At 45.8% G+C, this 21,339-nt stretch overlaps 1 long non-coding RNA gene across 2 annotated transcripts; it reads right to left on the bottom strand.

The window, feature by feature from the left end:
* Positions 1–16,063: 16,063 nt before the first annotated feature.
* On the bottom strand, positions 16,064–20,643 carry LOC139057019 (uncharacterized). Of its 2 annotated transcripts, none has more exons than XR_011512520.1 (3): positions 20,541–20,643; positions 18,431–18,558; positions 16,064–16,376 (listed from the first exon to the last, which is right to left on the bottom strand). It is a non-coding gene; the product is annotated as an uncharacterized lncRNA (long non-coding RNA). The 2 variants fall into 2 exon arrangements; XR_011512518.1 differs by lacking the exon at positions 20,541–20,643 and adding an exon at positions 19,542–20,530 and having other exon boundaries at positions 16,067–16,376.
* Positions 20,644–21,339: the final 696 nt, after the last annotated feature.

The raw sequence follows: 21,339 nt of genomic DNA, 5'->3' as shown, positions 1-21,339 counted from the left end.
AAGATCGCAGTCATTGCATTTTATAGGCGTTTGCGCTTTATTCTACGCATATTACGAGCTAAGGAATGTTGACGCTAACAACTGCCATCGCGGCAACCAGTGAAACGCGGAACGAGCCGGGGCGATGCATGAGTGCATCGAGGCACGAGTGGGCGCACACTGTTTTTCCCTGTGCGATAGAAAATGTCAGGCTTTCGAAATCACAAGCGCACGTGTGGCTACGGCAACACGCTTAACTACGTATCACGGGTACAAGCGTCGTTTCGCTTTCGAAAACTTGGCTTGGATAAAAACAACGCCTTGACTCGTGTATCGCAAAAGCAGATGGACAGGAAACCACAAAAACACGAAGCTATTATTGTAGTAATCATTCAATATTCGACACTTTAGAAAACATGAAACATCGGCTTGGTAAACAAAATATCGCTTTCTTATACCGGTGTCACACGGTGCACTTTCGATCGCGATCAAAGCCGATTGAGATCGAATTGCTCTGTCGCGATTGGCTCCCTTGCGCAAGCTGTGAGAAGAAGCCAATCGAGGTCGAGAACTTCGATCAGGATCGGGCTTGATCGCGATCGAAAGTGGCCGTGTGACACCGGTATTAAAGTTACGGCCAAACTTGTCTTCTGATTCCCATGCACCAGTGACCACGTACAATCGCTATCGCGCTCACCTATCTGTTTTCAGCACATTTCCAGTGTACAACTGCATGATCACGATTGCGACTAGGTCCAGAAATCCCGATAAAAAAAAGAAGAAAAAACGCTCCACGGCGTTTTTCGTGATAATACTGCAGGATTGGACACTGACGGGTAATCTTCCCGTCGCACAAGAAAAATTAATGTAAGCACCGGTATCAGAAAAATTGTAGTGTTGGACCCTTTAACATTGAGATGTGTACATATGATAATATTTTTCTATTTTTTTCACATAGAAAACACCTTACAGGCCCGTCGGGCACTGCATAAGGAGGGCAATGAAACAAAGAACTGCTAAGTGCAATGGAAACAACTCAAAATAAATCTAAGACAACTGTACAGTGGCTGAACTAAAAAACGAAACCAAGCACAGCATTATCAAGCATAGCAGCAAAATAAGAGAACCGAGATTATGCAAAAAGCGCACACAGGCGTTCACGAAATATTTTACGATCAGTTATCGAGACAATATCATCGGGAAGACCATTCTAGTGGGATATGGCACGATGTAAAGCAGATAAAAACGTCAGCAGATGAATTTTGCATGTTGCGCCTCAGAAAGTCAAACGTTTTAGATGCAGTTGCGCAAATTGTAGTAATATGCGAAGACCAAGAAAGGTTACTAGTGAGGATTACACGAAGGTATTTGTAGCTAGTGGTACGTGACAGATTTGTGGTATTTAAGGTGTATGTGAATATGGAGCTAGTGGGCTTTTGTGAAAACGATATATTATTAGATTTGGAAGGGTTTGGAAGACATTTTCCATGTGTTACGCCAGTCGGTAATAATGTGAAGGTCATGCTGCAAGGCGGTATGATCGTTAATGGAAAAATTCGGTCGGTAAACAACGCAATCGTCGGCGAACAGTCGTATGCAAGAGGAAATTTTTGAAGGTAGATCGTTAGTAAATATTAGGAAAAGCAGAGGCCCCAAGACACTCTCCTGTGGTACACCAGACATGACCTCAGTGATAGAAGGATAATCGTTAACAACGGTAAATTGGCAGCGAAGCGATAAGAAGTTTCTTAGCCAAGAAAGGGTTAGTGAGTCGATACCTAGATGAGATGTTTTAGAAATGAGCTGGCAATTGGCAACGCGATCGAATGCTTTTGAAAAGTGCAGGAAATTGCGTCTATTTGTTGACTGTTGTTCATACTGCTGTGTAGCTCGGTGGTGAACTCCAGTAACTGTGTTTCACAAGATAGACCTTTCTTGAAGCCATGCGTTTTCTGAAAGAAAAAGTCATTGTTTTCGAGGTGCCAGTAAAAGTTCGAGACGAATATGTGTTCAAGTAGTTTGTTAACGATATTGGGCGATAGTTTTCAGGCCTGTGTTTATCTCCAGTTTTAAACATGTGGACAACCTTCGCAATCTTCCAGTTAACGGGCAAGACACTAGTCGACAAGGGCTGCTTGAAGATATGATACAGAATGACAGTTGAAATAGATACTGCGTTTTTTAATAGCTTAGTGTTAATATTGTCAATACCACAGGCAGATGTTGTTTTAAGTACGTTATTGAGGCTAGCAATGCCTTCAGTTGAGATATTTATGGGTGCCATAAATGGGCAATCGTAATCCGGAACCACTGGAATATCGGAATGGTCTTCCCTTGTAAAAACAGAAGAAAAATATGCATTAAATAGCGATGAACATTCTCCGTATGAAAGAGGTTGTTGTTTGTCGTTGTTGTGCCATTACCACAAGCCCGGATTCCGAATCTACAAGATGCAGAATTTAACCTGCGAACGCCCTTTGGACAAACCCGGGGCTGCGCCGAAAGGCACAGCGCCCTAATTCTCCCTTGACAAGTCAAGATGCTGAGCTGTCAGGCAGCGGTGTCCTGAGGAGAGGCATCGGCGAGCGACATGTCCAAACGTGCAACCAAGTGCCAGACAGCCCGGCGCCGTACCTCCTTTTGCCTGGAGGTCACCGCGCGCGCCAACTTTGAACCGGGTGGTCAGCGCGGTCGCTGGTTGGACCTCTCGGACGACCGTCGAGTGCTGGCTTTGTATTGGGCCGTTTGAGTGACAATGGTTTCTCGGGGCATTATAAAGCCCGACGCAGCCGCCTGGAAAACCGGATCCGCCGACCCACCGGGAGCTGAGTGCCGCTCTCGACTGGAGTGAGATGTGTCACGCGTTGCAGTCTCACCGGACGTCGCCGTGCGGGAACAGTCGCGTTTGCTGTGAGCTCTCGGCCCCCGTGCCGATCCGATCTTGTCTTGTATAATGGCCTGTATATAGTGTATAAAGTCCCTTTCGTTATTCTCACCGACGCCTGACTCGGAGTCTTCGCTACCAACGCTCTGTCACGAAACGGGTGACGAGCGCTACGGGACCACCTCAAAGTCGTAATAGTGGTGGCAGCGGTCCAAAACCATAACATCGTCCAGCAGGGAAATGTCGGAAGTGTGACTGGGTGTTAACGTTTGCCAAAATTTTCCCGGATTAGACTTCAGGAGAGAAGGTAAGTCTTGAGCGAAGTACTTGTCTTTAAAAGCGCGTAAAGCAAAAGTGTACTCACTAAGGAAACTTTTGTACTTGCTGCATGAGGACTCGCTTGCACGGTTGATAGCACTGCGGTACAGACGTTTTCTTTTTATTACGCAGTGTTCGAAGTTTTTTACTGAACCATGGTTGAGACTTGTGGTTGACTGCCGAAACGTACGGAATATTTTTGTCTGCAAGAGCGAGTAATTTGTCTTTGTAAAGTTTCCAGTTTTCGTTGACGGAACGTTGGGGAAAAGACGGCAAGAATGAATCGCTGAGAAATAACTGAAGTTCAGTGTTGATGGCAACGAAGTTAGCTTTTTTGTAATCCCGAGTTTTTTTATACTGAACTCCAGTAAATAACATCGGTATCTGGAGCGTCAGCTGAAGCAACTTATGGACACTAAAACCGTCAGAAATGAACACAGGGCACACGGTTTCAGGTGCAGTAGTTAGTGCCAAATCTGAAAGGTTATTGTCATGGGCGTGTTGATTGATTACCTGAGAAAGATTTACATTCAAGGTTAATTCAATGAAATCGGTTGCATGCTTGCAGGACGATGACAAGCATCGCCAATTGATTTGGGGAAAATTGAAATCGCCAAGCAGATAAACATAAGTAGTTGAACATTTCTGCATGGCAGTAACAATGTTTCGCGTAGTTTATCAACAAATGGAAGGGACATTTCAGGGGGCGGTAACATACGTTTCCACAACTAGTTTGACAGGCAGTCCCTATAATGTCAAGCGATGACGAGGTGTCAACTTCATACGAAGACAGCCTTTTATTTATTGCAAGCCAGACACCACCGCCCCTCTTATCAATGCGGTCATGCCGATAAATGCTGAATATGTCACTTTCTGTAAAAATTTCATCATCTGAAACATAGTGGTGCAGCCATGTTTCTGTTAGGGCTATAATATCGGGATTGCTATCTTCTATAAAGGAACAGAATATATCGCGCTTATTTAGTACGCCACGTATGTTAGTGTACAATATTGTGAGCAAGCGAGAGGAGTCAGAAGAAAGTGGTAGTTTAGGGACCCGTGCACACGTAGATTTTGTTATCTATATGCTACATAATACCACGGTGTCTCTATCAACATCGTACATGTATTCCTTCTTATTAATGCGCATTTTGTCAAGTGAAAGTTTGCATGGTTTGTCCTGAGCTCTTGCATATTCTAGCAGTTTTTTTTTTTGCTAAGCGAGTGCTTGGCGCTAGATCCTCGCGAACAGATAAGTGGGAGCCTTTTAGCTTCCTTCCAGAAGCCAAATTATGGGGTTTTACGTGCCAAAACCACTTTCTCATTATGAGGCACGTCGTAGTGGAGGACTCCGGGAATTTCGACCACCTGGGGTTCTTTAACGTGCACCTAAATCTAAGTACACGGGTGTTTTCGCCCCCATCGAAATGCGGCCGCCGTGGCCGGGATCGATCCCGCGACCTTGTGCTCAACAGCCCAACACCATAGCCACTGAGCAACCACGGCGGGTCTTCCAGAAGCGAAAATGTTCTGTTTGTCTTTAACTGTGGCGAGCTTAGCGATTATTGCCCTGCATTTGTCTTGAGCAAATCGACCGATTCTGTGCACTCGTTCAAACTGGTCGCTTCATAAAGTAAGCTCCAACCTTTCAGCGCAGAGTTTGATGATTTTTTGCTCCGAAGCCGTCCAATCTTCATCGGACTCATGGCTGATGCAAAAAAAAAGTAAATTTGACCTCGCACCTAGAAGTTATGGTTTTTAACTGGCGTGAAAATGACTGTATGCTGTCAGGTGTGTCTGTCCCAGAGGTTTTAGGTAGGCTAAGGGTGGACTCGAGAGTGGCGACTCTGTCTTTCAGGCGTTTCACCTCAACGGCTGTGGCATCCTGTTTCTCTTTTATCCTCTTCCACCAACATTGCAGATTGGCCTGCTTCTATCCTGCGTACAATGTCTAACACAGAAACTTCAGGCCTAGGATTAAGTTCGACATCCCCCGACAGCATCAATCGCAACGAGAGACAGAAATAAGCGTGAAGTCGCACAAAGAAGCAGAGTGCGCGCTTGACACTGTCATAGAGCTCAATTGGGCACGACACCGCTATAAGACAGCAATTATTGTACTTAAAGCCGCTGGTATTGTCCAAGTAACTAACCTTTAAAAACAGAAGCGGTGAGCGCCCTATTGTCGTAGCGGCGTCGTGCCCAGCAGAGAGAGGTTGTGGCAGGCTTTTATACCCCGCGCTGGATCCGATGTTCGTGCCGGGGCATTGCTCGCGTTGCCAGGTGGTGATTGCGTCATCAGCCAAAATTGGTGCCGCATACCACGTAGGCGCTCCCTCGGTCTGCGGTAGATCCACGATTCTATTGTTGCCTTATTCAAAGTGCAAATGCCTTCTTCAAAGGCGAAGGGGGACGATTGAGCTCCATTGTCCGAGGCCCCCTTCTAATCCCGGCGGCGCACGACCTGGGGGCCGCAAACTTGTTTGCACTTGTCTGGTGCTCCTCTGGAATGTGCTTTCCTGCTACTGCATTCCTCAATTAGCTGTGCTGCGATTCGAAGTGGTTTGGGGAACTCGAAGTAATCGCAGGAAACAGCTCCATATCTAACAGCTCGTCCTCGCCCCGGTTGTTCTGAATGGCCGGTGAACTCAATTCGCTGGCCATGAGGAACGCTGAAAGAAGCTGCAGGGTACTGGGGTCGAGCCTCGTTTGACAGCCCTCGGGATCCTGGGCCCTGGAGAGCATACGTCAAACAAACCAAACAACACAGCGCTGCACCACGCGTAAGCGCAGGCTCTTCACCCCTGACTCGCCAGGCTATTACTGAGTCAAAATCAACCCTGATCTTTTAGTTCCCCAATTTTGACAAAACAGTTCCAACCACCCTTCCAAACAGCTATCCATTTCTCCTCGAATGCCGACAAGACCTGACTACTATCGTTGCTGCAAAACAAAAGGTCGTTGACGATGCAAACAACAAATGAAAACAGCCGAACATAACTTAAGTGGCCTAACTACACGAACAGCATGTTTCCAATCTATCGTAGTGGCGTACTTATCGCACGTATTGGTGCCACTGAACAATCTGGTCAACCTCACAAGTACGTAATCACAAGCGCACTAGCCTTGTGGTCACTAAACAGAACGCGTACTTGCGTTGTAGGCAAACTTTTCATTTACGCTTACTCACGTTTTTTCCCTGAAGGTCCTACAGGACACGTGACCTAAACGAAGAATTAAACTTGCGGGACTTACACACTCCGCAGAACTCTTAAAATAATGCGTCTTCTAATAACTAGTTCCTGGCACGCTCACTAAAGAAGTCAGAATACGGCTGCCCTCGACACACACTAGCAATCCAGTCATAAAGTCTGCTTCCTTCCGTCCACACAGGACACGCCCTAATGGAACTAAGAACGCTTCTCCGTGCAAATTATGCACTCACTGAAAATCTACGCGCTTAACCTTAGAAAATTCAACACTTAAAAAGAAAGAAGGTTAAATAACACACGCGCTTTACCATAGGCCTTTCGACGATAACCTTGACCTTCAGGTTACTCACACACACAAAAAAGCCTATCTACTTATTAATGAGCATCTCGCGAAACTACATGTTTACACAAACACGTCTTTCAAATCTCGGAGCATTCTCAAACCAAAACATAAACAAAGCTCAAACCTTACACCTTGAAAGAAATCCTAGTCTCAAATCGCGAAAACTTTCCGATGCTCAAAAATAAAACAAAACACTTCATTTCTACGGAAGGGCTCTTGGCCTCCCTTTCCAAACGCTTATGTCTGACTCACTTTTGAGTCGTACCCGAGGTGGGCGTGGTCTCAAAGCTACTCTGGCTGCCGAGAGACAACAAAAGGGCTGATTCACTATCAGCTCCCCCAAGACGTTACGGTCTCCTGCCAATTTGCGTCCTCGCGCCCCGCTTTCAACACAAACTCGATTGACCGCGTCGCTACTCCCCACCTGGTCTCGTCCTGCCACCTTGCGTTTCTTCGAACTGCACGCTGAGCTGTGAAAAGAACTACGGAACGACGAGGAGTTTAACTGCCTCGTGCCCTTTGTCCGCGTCCGTGCAGAACATGCTTCGCGGTCCCCTTTTGACCTGTGGCTCGAACGTTCTGGATGCGTCAACATCGTCCTAGACGACCGCACCTTCTTCCTCGCGCCCTGCCCTTTTGGGTTTCTCGCCATCTTTGGCCGCGCTACATTAATTACCGTCTTTCGGTCTTTACCGCGCTTCTTTTTACGGCGCTTTCTCTTTGCACTCGCTTTCCTGTCGCCTTCTCGTGCCTCGTGCTGGCCGGTACACATTTCGTCGGCCCGGATCGGTCTCTTACCCGCACAGTCTGGGTGATTTACATTTAAATCAACACTCTCTCTGCCTGGACTGGCGGACAGCCCAACCGACTCTGGCACAATGCAGCAGGCTTTACTCGAGTTAGACAACTCGCACTCTTGCGAACTGCCCTCTACTACATTGCCCAGCTCACGCTGTGCATCGGCACACAGCCCGTCGGTATCGATCGCTGTCTCACGCGCACAGTCCGAATGATTAACAACTGAATCATCGCTATCTAGGCCATCTAGACTGGCGGAGAGCCGCACCGATCCCTGAACAATGCAGTTGTTCTCTCGTGAGCTACGGAGCTCGCCACCCCGAGAACTATTCTCAACTGCATCGTCCAGCTCGCACTTCACTTCTGCACGCACATCTGGCTCTACATGGGTGCTCGCTTCTGTCGGGTGAGAAGTACCCTTTTCTTCGCTAGCAACCTCGCTAACATAACCAGCGACGCACACACGCGGTAACTGTGCCAATTTGTTCGCAGTTGGCCTAGCTGTCTCTACAGTCCTCTGTCGGCACAGCACCTCGTCGCTCTCACTACGGCCTTTAACGGCCTCTGTTGCCACTAAGGCATCGTTAGCAGCTAGCCTTTTCCCTTTTCCTATGAATCTGCAGCCAATCTCACAGGCACTACTCTTTTCGTCGGCTTCTGGCGAAAATCTGTTAGATGCTTCCTCATTCTTTCGCTCTGTACTACCTACAGAATTCTCAGACAGCCGTTGTCTCTGTGCCAATAACTGATCACAATGCTGTATCTCTTTGATCAGTGCTGCCTTCTCTCTCTCATACTTTTGCTCACGCTCACGTTCGCGTTGATTCTCACGTTCGTGATGCTCACACCTAAGAGTAAGTTCTTGAAGCTCATGCTTCCGTTCATTCTCGCGTTCTTCACGCTTACGCTCACTCCTAAGTTCACGACGCTCTCGCAAACGTTCACGACGCTCACGCTCCCGTGGCTCCTGTATCACCTCCCAAGCAAGCTTAATGCTTTTGTCATCATTGCCACTATCGTTAATCGCCTTTATGATAGCTGGCGTTTTCATCCGTTCGTCCGCCTCAACTCCCAAATCGTCGCACACCAACAACAAGTCTAACCTCGTCAACCCTCTAAGATCCATGGCAGCTGCCCCGACAGGTGGTTAAAACTGTTTTCCTTAATTAATTTATGCAAACACACAATGCATCAAACTCCCGATTCCCAGAACTATCAAAATGAACACACAACATTTGAGTCTGGCGAATCATAAGGAAAAAAACCACGCGCTCACTTACGGTTGCAGCACTCTGCCATCCGGTTCATCTGTCCGCTGTTCCCGGTTCCTCCGGACTCCCTGGGTCGAAGGCTCGCTCCTTCTTCGCTACTCCCAGTTTCTTCGGACCTCTTTCGACGAAGGCTCTCTCTTCTTCGCTCTTCCCGGTTCCTTAGGATCTCTCTCGACGAAGGTTTATCCGTAGCGCTGCCACCAGCTGATGCATTCGGAGGCGATCCTACCGCTGCCGACCAGATGTAGGGGTTGGAGGACGGACTTCGGGATGAAAACAAAACTTGGGAGGATTTATTCTACATTATATACAGAGAGGTGAGCGTCAATTAACAGTCGTACAGTCATTACGGGCCGGCAGCAACTCGGACGCTGCGGCCCGCGGCAAGAAGTTCGAGAGAGGTGAATCAGGGAATCAGGGAATGCTCCAGAATCAGGGAATGTTCCAGTCTCTCTGGAAGGCTTCTTATAAACCCTTCGAGCACTGGAAGTTGCGTCATGTTCGACCAATGGGAGAGTCCGCTCAGATGACGCCATTTTCAGCCAATGGTAGGCGCCCGTGCGATGGTGTCATACCCGGCGAAGAGAGTCGGCGCCTGGTCCTCCTCTCTTGATCACTTGATCCCCCTGCGCTCTTGCCTCGCAGAATTGCAATCCACTTCTTAGGTGGAGAAGGAGGGGGCGGGGGCGCTCATGCTCCATTGTACGAGTGCCCACCTGCTCCCGGTGGTACGGCTCCGCAGTGGTGGCAAATGCCTTCTTCAAAGGCGAAGGGGGACGATTGAGCTCCATTGTCCGAGGCCCCCTTCTAATCCCGGCGGCGCACGACCTGGGGGCCGCAAACTTGATTGCATTTGTCTGGTGCTCCTCTGGAATGTGCTTTCCTGCTTCTGCATTCCTCAATTAGCTGTGCTGCGATTCGAAGTGGTTTGGGGAACTCGAAGTAATCGCAGGAAACAGCTCCATATCTAACACTGCCAAGGACCCAAAAAATGTTTTAGTCCATAAAATTTGCAGCTCCACGTCACGTTTCGTCATCTTGATGAAAACGCAAAATTGCATTTTGCAATACTTCCGCTTTCCGGCGCAAATTTCAAAACACCTGGGGCCGAATCTTATAACGGTTAGGAATACGAACCGTTCGCTTCGCCACTTACGTCACTTGATGTGCCACTCCCAAGCCGGCGGTGCAAGAAGGGGAGGGCGCGACCAATAGATGAGAGGGTGCCACCTCTGAAGTGTACGTCACTATATGACGAGCTAATCGAGGAATTGCAGAATGTTTCTGCTTGCTAAACAAATGTAAAATATAAATTAAATATTATACGCCAAGTTTTGAAGTATAAACTTGTGGTGCCGGGCGCTTACGCAATGCAGAAGTAATTTATTAATGTCATTCTTTTTCATTCTCAGCCCACAGGCGGTATCGTAAGCGTAAATGAGTTGGCCACGGAGTGGGCAGAACGCAGCGCTATGTCGTCTGCTACCAGGAGCTCGCACGATGCATGAAACAGGAACGCACTACCAGCACTTCTCAAATAGATAGCGCGGCAAAACCGTGAACTGGTTCTTAGGGACACCTTTACTAGCCGACTATATCAGTTTTCCTTCTTTTTTCGCCCTTCGTCATCGGCTCGGACATGACTCGTTCGCCGCCGCGCTGCCGCTATCCCTGCGATCTGCCCCACGGCGCGTCGCGTGATAGAAGCAATGGAACTTAAATCGAACATTACGGTATACGGCCCCTGCGTTTACTGCGCGAAGTCAAATTGAAGTGTGGTGCTGACGGTGCGCGCTGTGCCGTGAAATTGAGAAACAAAGTATGGCACTCCCGAAATAGAGAAAAAAGGGCAGCCAAATAAGAGAGCTCTACAATAGCTTCCCGTCCTGACTGTATAGTTTTATCAGCCGAACGAAGGAAGCGCTGAACCAGCCTAGGTTGAACCCCCCTGACTGTTGAACGGCGATCTGCGAGCTATTCACACTGGCAATAGCACTGGGAATTCGATCTCACCATGCAAATATCTCCTTGGCAATGACTTTGAAGCTGAGGTCACGGGAAAGCTGACCCAGCCCTTCAACGGGCAACACAGTAATTGCGAGAGCAACTTTGTGGACAATGTCGGCAGCAGAGATCTAGGCAATTCCGACGAATGCTTCGCGTCCGACTGAGCTGTGGCAGCTGCAGGCCGGTGGCAATGAACCCCAGCGTGCAATATTCCTTCCTCTGCGTGGAATGGCCACTCGTACGCTTGCACCCGAGTCTCCTCCATTTGAAAGCGTAGCCTGCAAAAGGTCTACTTAGAAAGCAAGCAAGGGCGGTGCAACTCATTATCCGTCACTTCTTCGAAAGCGTATGGCATTTCCAGCCGTGGTCGACACCGAAAGAGCAACGCCAAGCAGACGACGAAGGCAAGTAATAGCCTCCGAAGCAACCAACGCACGCGCGCGCGACGCCCGCGTGTCTCCGGGGACGCGCGACCGGCGCGCGCGGCCAGGGTCACAAGCCAACAGCCCAGCCACAGCAACGGAACCCAAAGCGGACTACCCCTTCGTCAGTTCCTACGACCGGTTCGCTTTGAAGATGATTGACAGATGCGTGACGTATTCGAAAATTGCGATACCGCCCCGCTGCCTCTTACGACCTGTGACGTAATCAAAATTTTGGCCAATCAGGTGAGGCCATAGGAACGGTTCCCCAACCGAACCGTTATAAGATTCGGCCCCTGGCCTCTCGACAGCCAATCGGAGAGTAAACATGGCGGATAATGGCGGCCGTGCAGCCGCCATGCGTGTCCAGAATAGAACCCCTGGATATAGAACGCGATTTGGCCGTCATGTCCGACCGCCAGACCGATATGGGTTCAGTAACTGACTATTATTTTGTTTTGAGCGTTGGTTGCTTCCATTAAAGTGTTCATCTTTTGTTGGCTACAGTGCTAAGTTTCGTTGCAAGTGCCGATGTATCTTTTCAGAAAAAAAAGGGGAGATGTGCTGATAGCGCCTGTGCCACGTGTCATGTGTCTGCGTTATCGGGCGCTCTCGCCCTGATATCTGAAACGTCTGTCCGTGACGTCACTTTTCACATGAGTGCTTGCTATATAGATATGCTGCTTGCGTGAAATAAAGGTTGTTCTTATCGTGCCGGGATCGGAGCCAGGCTCAGTTCCTTCCTGCCCGCTGCCCGGCTGCGCTCGGCGTCCGGCTAGGGCCGAAACACCACAGCATTCAATGATTACTTTACAGACACTGATTCCCATTCATCACAAAGCCCACCATATACATTTCAATTCCCTGCAACTATGGACACAATTTATTTTTCAAGCGACGACTCCTACAGAGGTTTGTTCAGTTTATCTCAAACTGAAAATTTCATGTAGCTGCGATGCTGATGGCCTCCAAGTAAGACCTATCAAACACGTGATTTGTGACATTGCACCTGTGTTAGCTTATATCTATAGCTTATGCATAACATCAGGTACTTTTCCTGGAAAAATGAAAATTGCAAAAGTAATTGTGTTTTATGAGGAAGGTGACAAGCTAGATATAAAAAATTACCGTCTGATATCTATTCTCCCGCAGTTTTCTAAACGTCCTGAAAAACTCATTCTTAACCAATTAACATCGTTCAGCAATAAACATAAACTAATAACAGACGCTCAATACGGTTTTAAACAAGGCAAATCAACAGAACTAGCGCTTGTAGCACAGAAAGAATATATACTGCACAACCTCGAAAATAAGTTACTTGTAATTGGTCTATTCATGGACTTCATAAAAGCGTTCGACTGCATAAATCATGACCTCCTTATACTTAAGCTTGAAAAACATGGCATCAGGGGCCTTCCTCTCCAGTTACTGACATCCTACCTTATACCTTAAAAAGCGGCAGCAATATGTGTCTATAAACACTAGCTTATCATCTACACGACAAATACAAACAGGTGTCCGTCAGGGAAGTATCCTTAGTCTATTTCTGTTTAACATCTACATAAACCACATAGTTCTTATTCACCGAGAAGGAAAATTCATAAACTACGCAGGTAATACGAGCGTTTTTGTATCAAACAACTGTTATACAGGCCTCATCGGCGCAGCGAAGAAGCTCTTAACCCATCTCTCAAAATGTAGCCAGGACAACTTCTTAAAAGTAAACTCGAATAAAACACGAGAAGTCATCTTTAAAACAAGGAAACGTGTACTCCATCGACCCACAACATATTTAGAAACTCTGAGAAAATAGAGGTTGTTGACATGGTAAAAGTACTTGGCGTATACTTTACCTAAACATTCCAATGAGACGCTCACATGCACACTAAACATTTTAACACCCTTAAGGGTGTAAATCAGTTTGTCGCCAGACGAACACCCTAAGTGTGCTGTTGTCTACACCCTACAGTTGGGGTGCCACTATAGCACCCTAAAGGAAGGGTGTCCAGCAAAATAAATTTAGGGTGTAAGGCTGCTCATCCAAATTAACACCCATCTGTGTGGGTGTTGGAAGGGTGTAGACCCTTTTATTTCTAGCGTGTATGGAAGGCAGATTCGGCAGTACACGCCTTCAATTACTACTATGTACAGCGATCCACGCGCAACTACTGCGTGTGCCAGAAGGTTCAAGTTCGGCTACAAAATGCACTGTCGAACAGCCGGCCTTGAAGCTTTGATGGGCATACACAACACCTATACGTGTGGATCACATTACATATTAGTAATTCATGGTGTATATTGGAAAACCTGTCTTCGCTGCACAAATACAACCTAGCAAACTTGGACACTTTTGAGCATGTATATCAACACCAAGGTTATCAAGATCTCCATATCCAAATAACATGCAAAACAGACTGGTAAGATATATGCTGCATTTTCAAGAAAACGCAAATATATTTATTGCATGCTGCAATACAGAGTACAACATATACATAAATCACATGAAATATAAACATGCACAATCACCAAACACATCGGTAAGTACAAGAACATGTACATTCCCCACAAAGGTCCCAAAAATATATGTATTGATCAAATCTGTTATTAGAGAAGAAACTATGTATAGCGGCACTGAAAGAGCCTGGGTTGATTCGCAGTGTTTTGGGCCACATAAAGGAATACATTTTTAGTATTAGGCTCCAGTGAACGAAAATTCAAGTTTTGATGCCTTAAAAAAAGGCATATTGCAAAGGTGAATTAGGGAAGCAGTTGAAATGCAGAGCAAACGCACAAGAAAGACACCTGTTATTTTGTACACTAATGTAATCGCAAAGCATTATGAAAAGATTGGAAAGTCGATGTAAAGCATAACTGGCCAACATTTTTCAGACTGAAAGAATACGTTCCAAGCATAGACATGCTTTAAGTGAGGTTTATGCCAGGAGCCTTATTGCTAATTTTCTATTTCCAACAAGATTACTTGAGCACAAAAAATACGTAGAATTTTTTAGCGCCTACATAGTTTGTCCTCTTTTGTGAAATGAGAGTTCTCTGGGCTAAAGGTGCTGTGTAGCGGTTTTTCTAACTACAATACCAGTTTCTATAAATTTTTGTTTTGTAACTCTAAGGCACTGGTACATATAAAATATGTAGTTTGAAAATAGGTTCTTTGCTTACTATAAATCAAAAGAGTGCATATTCCACATCTACTAGTGCCTGGGTGCAAAGTGCAGCAGGAGGCCTGATAAAAACAAACCACTGTTGATTAAACGATTTTGCTGAGCACAAAATGTGGACAGTGTTTTAAAATACATAGTAAATTTCTAAATTATTTGCACTTAGATGCAGTAATTCAAGATTAAGGCATGCTATAGCATGTGAGCATGCAAATTAGCAAATATGGTTTAATAAATTAGCCATACTCTGGTTACTAAAAGAACACAGGCATAGGCAGTCATGCAAAAGTTCAAGTTAAATATCACACTGTTAACATTTGCCAGCAAATGGTCATATCAAACATTATAATTATACTGAACAAGGGTAGTTCCTTGGGATAGTTTGCAATTAATGAGATAAAATTACGTACAGCTTGAATGACAAGAACTGCGAGAGATGACAGACTGCGCTGACTTCAAACAATATTTAATTACGTTGTCACATCGAGTATATTTGCACAAAAGCGGGCATGCGCAGAATATGAGTCACAAGGGTTGTCTAACAGCAAGTGACTCTACTAAGAACATCGTCCTTTGAAAAAAATAAACATTAGAATTTCTATCTGTTGAGATACAAGACTTCACTAGGGGTCAGCACGATAGAGGGGTCACTAACGCACACACTAACCAGTTTTCTAGTGAAATCTGCTTCTATAGTTTCCCGGATGACCTGTCTCACTAAAGCTTCCGTACCTTCAAAGAGGGGCATGCAGCCGCAGTCCCAGCAATGGATGCCGAAGTGGCCTTGAACAGTGTTATGGACGTTGTTATCGTGCTCTCCTAAATGATTGTTCAGGCGCCTGCCTGTCTGTCCAACAAAGTCAAATGAGATATTGTGAAGCTTTGCCTCCTTAACAGCCTCAATAAATCTTGCTCACAAGAGATGCAACATAGCGTTGCTGCACAGGCTGATTGCCTTTCTTGGGTTGGCTACCCTTTGACCTTAATTTCAGCCATAGCGGAACGGCTTCTGATGTGCACAAAACATGATGAGCACGTTCGGTCAAGGAACCAGCCGGTTGAAAGACACAGGTTTGCAGTGCTACCGTATGTTCATGATGTCTCCCATAGGCTAAAAAAGATTAGGGGACCTGCAGAAATCACAGTCCTTTTCTCAGCCCCGGAAAAGCTGGCAAGGCTCTGTAAGTGTGTAAACGCGCCCAAATCACGTCAGAGTTGTTGCTCTGCCGAGCACAGAAAACGTTTTGCGATGTGTGCAATGAATGTGGTTTCCCAAATTCTCATTTTGAGGCAGTGAATATATTGGACAGATAGGCAGGCGCCTAAATGATCGTTTAAGAGAGCACTATAACAACGTCCATAACACTGTTCAAGGCCACTTGGGCATTCATTGCCGGGACTGCGGCTGCATGCCCCTCTTTAAGATACGGAAGTTTTAGCGAGACACAGCTCACCCGGTAAATTATTGAAGCTGATTTCACCAGAAAACTGGGTAGTGTGTGCGTTAGTGCCCTCTCTATCACGCTGACCCCTAGTGAAATTTTGTATCTAAACAGATAGAAATTGTGATGTTTTTTTTTTCAAGTGACCATGTTCTTTTTACAATGACTTGCTGCTAGAACACCCCTTGTGTCTGGCTTTCATTTTCTGCGCATGACCCCTCTGTGTATACACACACGATGTGGCAACGCAATAAAATATTGTTGAAAGTCAGTGGAGTGTGTCTCTCGCAGTCCTTGTCCTTCACGCTGTACGTCATTTTTGATACTGAATAGCCAATATTGATTCAAAATTAGAAAAATATAGTACACATCTGAGCTGCAAAAATGCAAGTGATGCAGCAAATGGCCTTTAGCTTTCCAAAAGAAAAAGAAATGTTCACGGTTAACCACGAGGTGCAGGGACTCCATTCTCTGAGCATCTTGACCAATAAATGCAGCGCATGGCATTGCTGGAATCTTGCAGCCTGCATTAGCAAAATAAGAAGAGAATCATGAGAATTCAGTCCGTGCAATTACACATGTACTTTGCGGAAAATTTGATAAAGCAACAAGCTCCTCAAAGTAACAAACTTAATTAATGTGACTGGGCAGAATGCACCGCTCAGGCAACTGGGCAAGACAAGTGAAAGGTAGAAGTTTCTATTTTGCAAATTAAGGAATTGCATGTTACTGTGAATGCTAAACCGCTATGTCATTGTGAACACAAGGCACATACAGCAGCAAAAACATAAATTTACAGTAGCCTTTTCACCATAGAAAATATGAGTGAATAAAGTTTAAAGACTACCAATGACATCTCTCAACAACAGACATTTGTCCAAGAGTGTGTATGTTACCTTAATACAAAATTGACATTATGAAATCTGCAATATATCTGCATTACACTTTATAAGTACTGCAGGTGAGAAGCTTACGGGATATTGCACATTAAGAGTGAAATGCACAAGGCATTAAAAAATGACTGTTTTTACACAACATTTTTACACTAGGAGACAAAGTGAACTGTTTTACAGAGAGTGCACACAAAATGAAAATGAGGGAATCCCCACTGGCATTCTCATTTGCCCTGCAATACATGCATCCAGCCCAACAATATCCAACTCTCCAATGCGGTTTATTAGACACTTTCTGAATCCTAAAATTTATCGTGCATTTCTTATTTACTAATTTAGTAAGAATGGGCATTTTGGCATACTTTCCTCGAAAATTTAGCATGTGTTGTCAACTATTTTTCTTAGAGCACGCCCCCTTCTTTCAATGGGTTAGCTTGGCAACGCACTGACAAGTAGTATTCCCTTATTTAAGCTTATGATCCTTCCTCATGCTCCCACTTCATGCTCTAAACTGCGATGCCACTCCGATGCAGTTTATGTTAATCTGTGACTGTTTACATGGTCCTTCTTTCTGTAGCCTCTCAACTAGAGCCTGAAATTTCTTGTCTCCAAGAACAATCGTCTTACTTGGCCAAAACATATTGCACGGTTACCCCTCATAGGGGGGGGGGGGGGTACTGTATATGAGTTTTCACATATTCAATGAACCTCAGAGACAACCATTTCTCATCCTGTGTTGCTACTATCCGCATTAGTCACAATGGTTGTAAATTGGCTACCTGCCCTCTCTCGCTTAAAAGTACATTTTGCATGTGGAAAATAACCACAAGCATCCCATTTCATTGAATGAGTGCTCCTGTGCATGTTCTTTTTCCGTCCTGTAATGGCTAAGTTCAACATGGTCAAGTTGTTTGAAAACTGTCTAGCCTCAACCAATACTTTGTGTAGTTTCAAAATTATGATACATTCATTATTCAAAACTTGTCCCAAATTAAGCATGAGGCATTTTCATGATGCAAATGAGGTAAGGTTGTGCTCAGAGACTATGATAGGCCTGCTATATCCTGCAAAACTATGTGAAATGAAATATGCTTGTAATTTTCGTGAGCAGCTAGCTCAGTATAATTAGGCACATTACCTGCGGAAACGTTTTTTTAACGCTCCCGAGAGGTCCTGGTTTCTTGTAATTTCTTCAAATCCCGTGCAGTCTAGATTGCAATCCGGTGCATTTTGATTTTGATATTGTATTCAAAATAAAAACAGCTGAAATTTTAAGGTTTTGATAATTATATGGGAATAAATTAAAGGTAGAAGAGTGTAATGCAATGAGCAAATAACAAGCTCATTGCAGAGAGTAAACAAATATTCCTTTCCTGCAAATAAATTGGTAGCAGGAAGGTCATACGAAATTAGCAGTTAATGCACAATAAAGAACATGATGCTACAATGCCCCGGCATTCTGTGAATATTCTTGCACAAATAAAATCCTCATTATGAAAGACCATCAAGAAAATGCAAATGTATACTTTGGATCAGCAGTCATACCTGCAGTATGCACTGTACCATCGGCAATATTTACAACCACCGACAACTGCACATCATATCAAGCTTAGGCGGCCAAGGAGCCCGAGTTTTAAATTATAACTTGACTTATTATATTACACTACACAACTATATCTACTTACAATGTTGTCTTCTCAACCGCTTTCAAGAAGACGTTAACCATCTGTCTGAAGGCGAAAGCAAGTGGCTTGCTCTTGATGGGGGGCGCCAAGGCTGGGCATTGTGAAATCGCTGCTACCATCTGCATGACCTGCGAGAAACAACGCTCTAAGTACAAGATAAACAAATGCTATTAGAGCAAAAGACAAGATCATTGGCAATGAGCCTCGTTTTGGTTTGCACGAGAAAAGCCAAGAATATGGACTTTGTGCTGCTTACTGAAGAAGAAGCAAGCCTCCTTCCAGATGTTGCAGTCATGCATTAAGATTGTCACACAGCTGCATGCTTGTATGCTGCTGTCGCCAGTACGCCAGTATGCTTTGAAGTTTATTATTTCAAGTTAAATTGATTATTGTGTTTTCTTGCCAATTCTTGGCAAACAGACCAGCAATGAAATAGCTCACTTACACACATACTCCCTTTTGAGGAGAGAATTCACACACACGCACGCATGCATGAGCGCACACACACACGCGCGCACACACACACACACACGCACACATGCTCCTACCACATGAGCAGCTTCCTGTGCTTGACACACATACATTTTTTTTATCCTGTGTCATTCCTATTGCTAAGGCATAAAAAATCCTTTGTGTTACCAACCCCAAACTCCTCAACCTACACCTCCAGCTTAAACACTTTCTCGAGAGCCAGGCCAAGCCTTCTAGCTTCCCCAGTGCTCCAAACTGTAGTTACGAATTTCAATAGGGCTATAGGCGACAGCTCTTGAAGGGCATGCAAATTACCCGGAGACCTAAAGCTTGTATATGATACCTCTAAAGCACAACACTTCAAATTTTCAATATTCATTAAAGCTCCTGAAGACAATTGCTATATACGTAGAACGTCTCGAATAACCTGCCGCTAACAATTTCAGCGGTTGTCTACATCAAAAGAAATGTGGGCTAATGGGTAATCCACGTCTTTAAGATCGGAATTATTGTAATGGCGAAACACACTACCAGATTTCTTAATTATTTATTTATGCTCTGGATGTAACGTTCCTTTCACAATAAAAAACAAGGATATCGATTCATCAGGGCATGGGAGGAAAAAGGACGAAGCGTATACTTGGCGCCTTCCCACTGGTCCTCCCGAGAAACGGCGCCTCATACAGCAGTTGTCCAGGGTGGCTTGAAACCAAACTCGGCTTTCAGGCGGGAACACTTGCTGCACCAAATCGGAAGAGTTTTATTGCGAGTAAAACTCTACCGGCCTCATGCAATACATACGCACGCACACAAAACGCATCCACACGCACACACAAGTATACGCACTCTCAAAGCGCAGACACAAAAGCGCGCACGCGCACATTGATGAACACAAACAAGCACACATACATGCATGCAGGCAGACACGCTAACACGTGCACGCACACACATCGACCCACAGACAACACACTCACAAAACACGTACGCACTAGACACGCGCAAACACGCCGGCCCATACAAACCGGCATGTACTGAACGCACGCGCGCGCACACACACACACACACACACACACACACACACACACACACACACACACACACACACACACACACACACACAAAGCGAGCTGAGCTGAGCGCACACACGCACGCACGCACACACAAATCAAGCCGAGCGCGAGCACGCGCACACGCACAGACAAAGCGAGCCGATAAAATGCTGAAGGCGTCCGGCAAGCAGCAACAGCAGCACGCGACCGCATCAGGGAGAACCAATACCGCGCCGGTTCCTTCGAAAGGTGGCTAAGCCAGTCCTTTTCTACGCGACGCAAAAGTGGTCGACCACATTTAACTGAAGTGCGAACGACCGCATTACAAGCAGCCGCGCTGAACGCACAAGAGAATCACATCAATGAACATTCAAGCGCTGAGAAACAAAGCGTAACTATGCAGGCGCACCACGCCCGATGTAAATTTGACAAACATTAGTCACACGGGACGGGATCGAGGTAGTTAACTTGCCCTAGTAGGAGTGCAGCTGCTCTTGCTCTTACATTAGCGAATTATGAATTATGCTACGAGATCACAGTGAGATAATTCTAAAGCGAACAAAACAAATACCAAATAAACGGGCACTTGCCTGAAAGTTTCCATCATGCCAGTACTACCGACCGGGCACGTTGCAACTTCTCGTTTCAGCCTTCGTGGATCCATCTTCCAGTGCGTACGAACGTATTGCTTTGAAGTGGGGCACGAGTAATACACAAAGCAAGGGCCACATCTTTTTCTACCCCGCGCGCAAAACTAATCACACGTTTAAAATTACTTCGCACAGCGCGCGACGCGAACGCACGCGAAAACGAGCATGATGGCGCAGCATCCGCCTTCCCGTCCTGCCGCGCGCCGAAGTGATGGTACAGCGTCGGTCGTCACTTCCGGTCGCTTTTCATTGGGCATGGGGCGGCCGCGCAAATTGAACGTTTATTCTGACAGGTTTGCTTGCTCGCATGGCCGCCTGCTTGCTGCTGCTTCGTTGTGGTCTCTAACTAGAGCGGTGAGGCGGGTAGTTGCTACTACGTTTTGTGCCGGGCATTTTATTTTGGGGTGGGGGGCGCAGTCTGTGCTGCATCACTGAGGGTACAGTACACAAATCGGGACCGTGAGCGAGACGATCGGCGCTCTTCTGCTGGTGCAATTAGATTATTCGCTGCGTCCGAACGAAGCAACTTTGCGAGGTCACAGCGTAGTTTCAGCGATATCATGGCTCGATAAAGACGCTCACATCTTGGTCGTATGACAGCGACGCGTAAACATTCATGAGGAGACTGAGGACTGCGTTTGCAAGTGCGTATGCTCTGGATAAGAAATTACAGCGTTGACGACACCAGCCCTTAATATATAGGCTCAGCCTTACAAGCTGTATTTGAGGGTGCACTTAG

This window comes from Dermacentor albipictus, chromosome 1, assembly GCF_038994185.2.
Source record: "Dermacentor albipictus isolate Rhodes 1998 colony chromosome 1, USDA_Dalb.pri_finalv2, whole genome shotgun sequence".
NCBI lineage: Eukaryota > Metazoa > Arthropoda > Arachnida > Ixodida > Ixodidae > Dermacentor > Dermacentor albipictus.
This window is presented reverse-complemented; position numbering and strand designations above follow the sequence as displayed.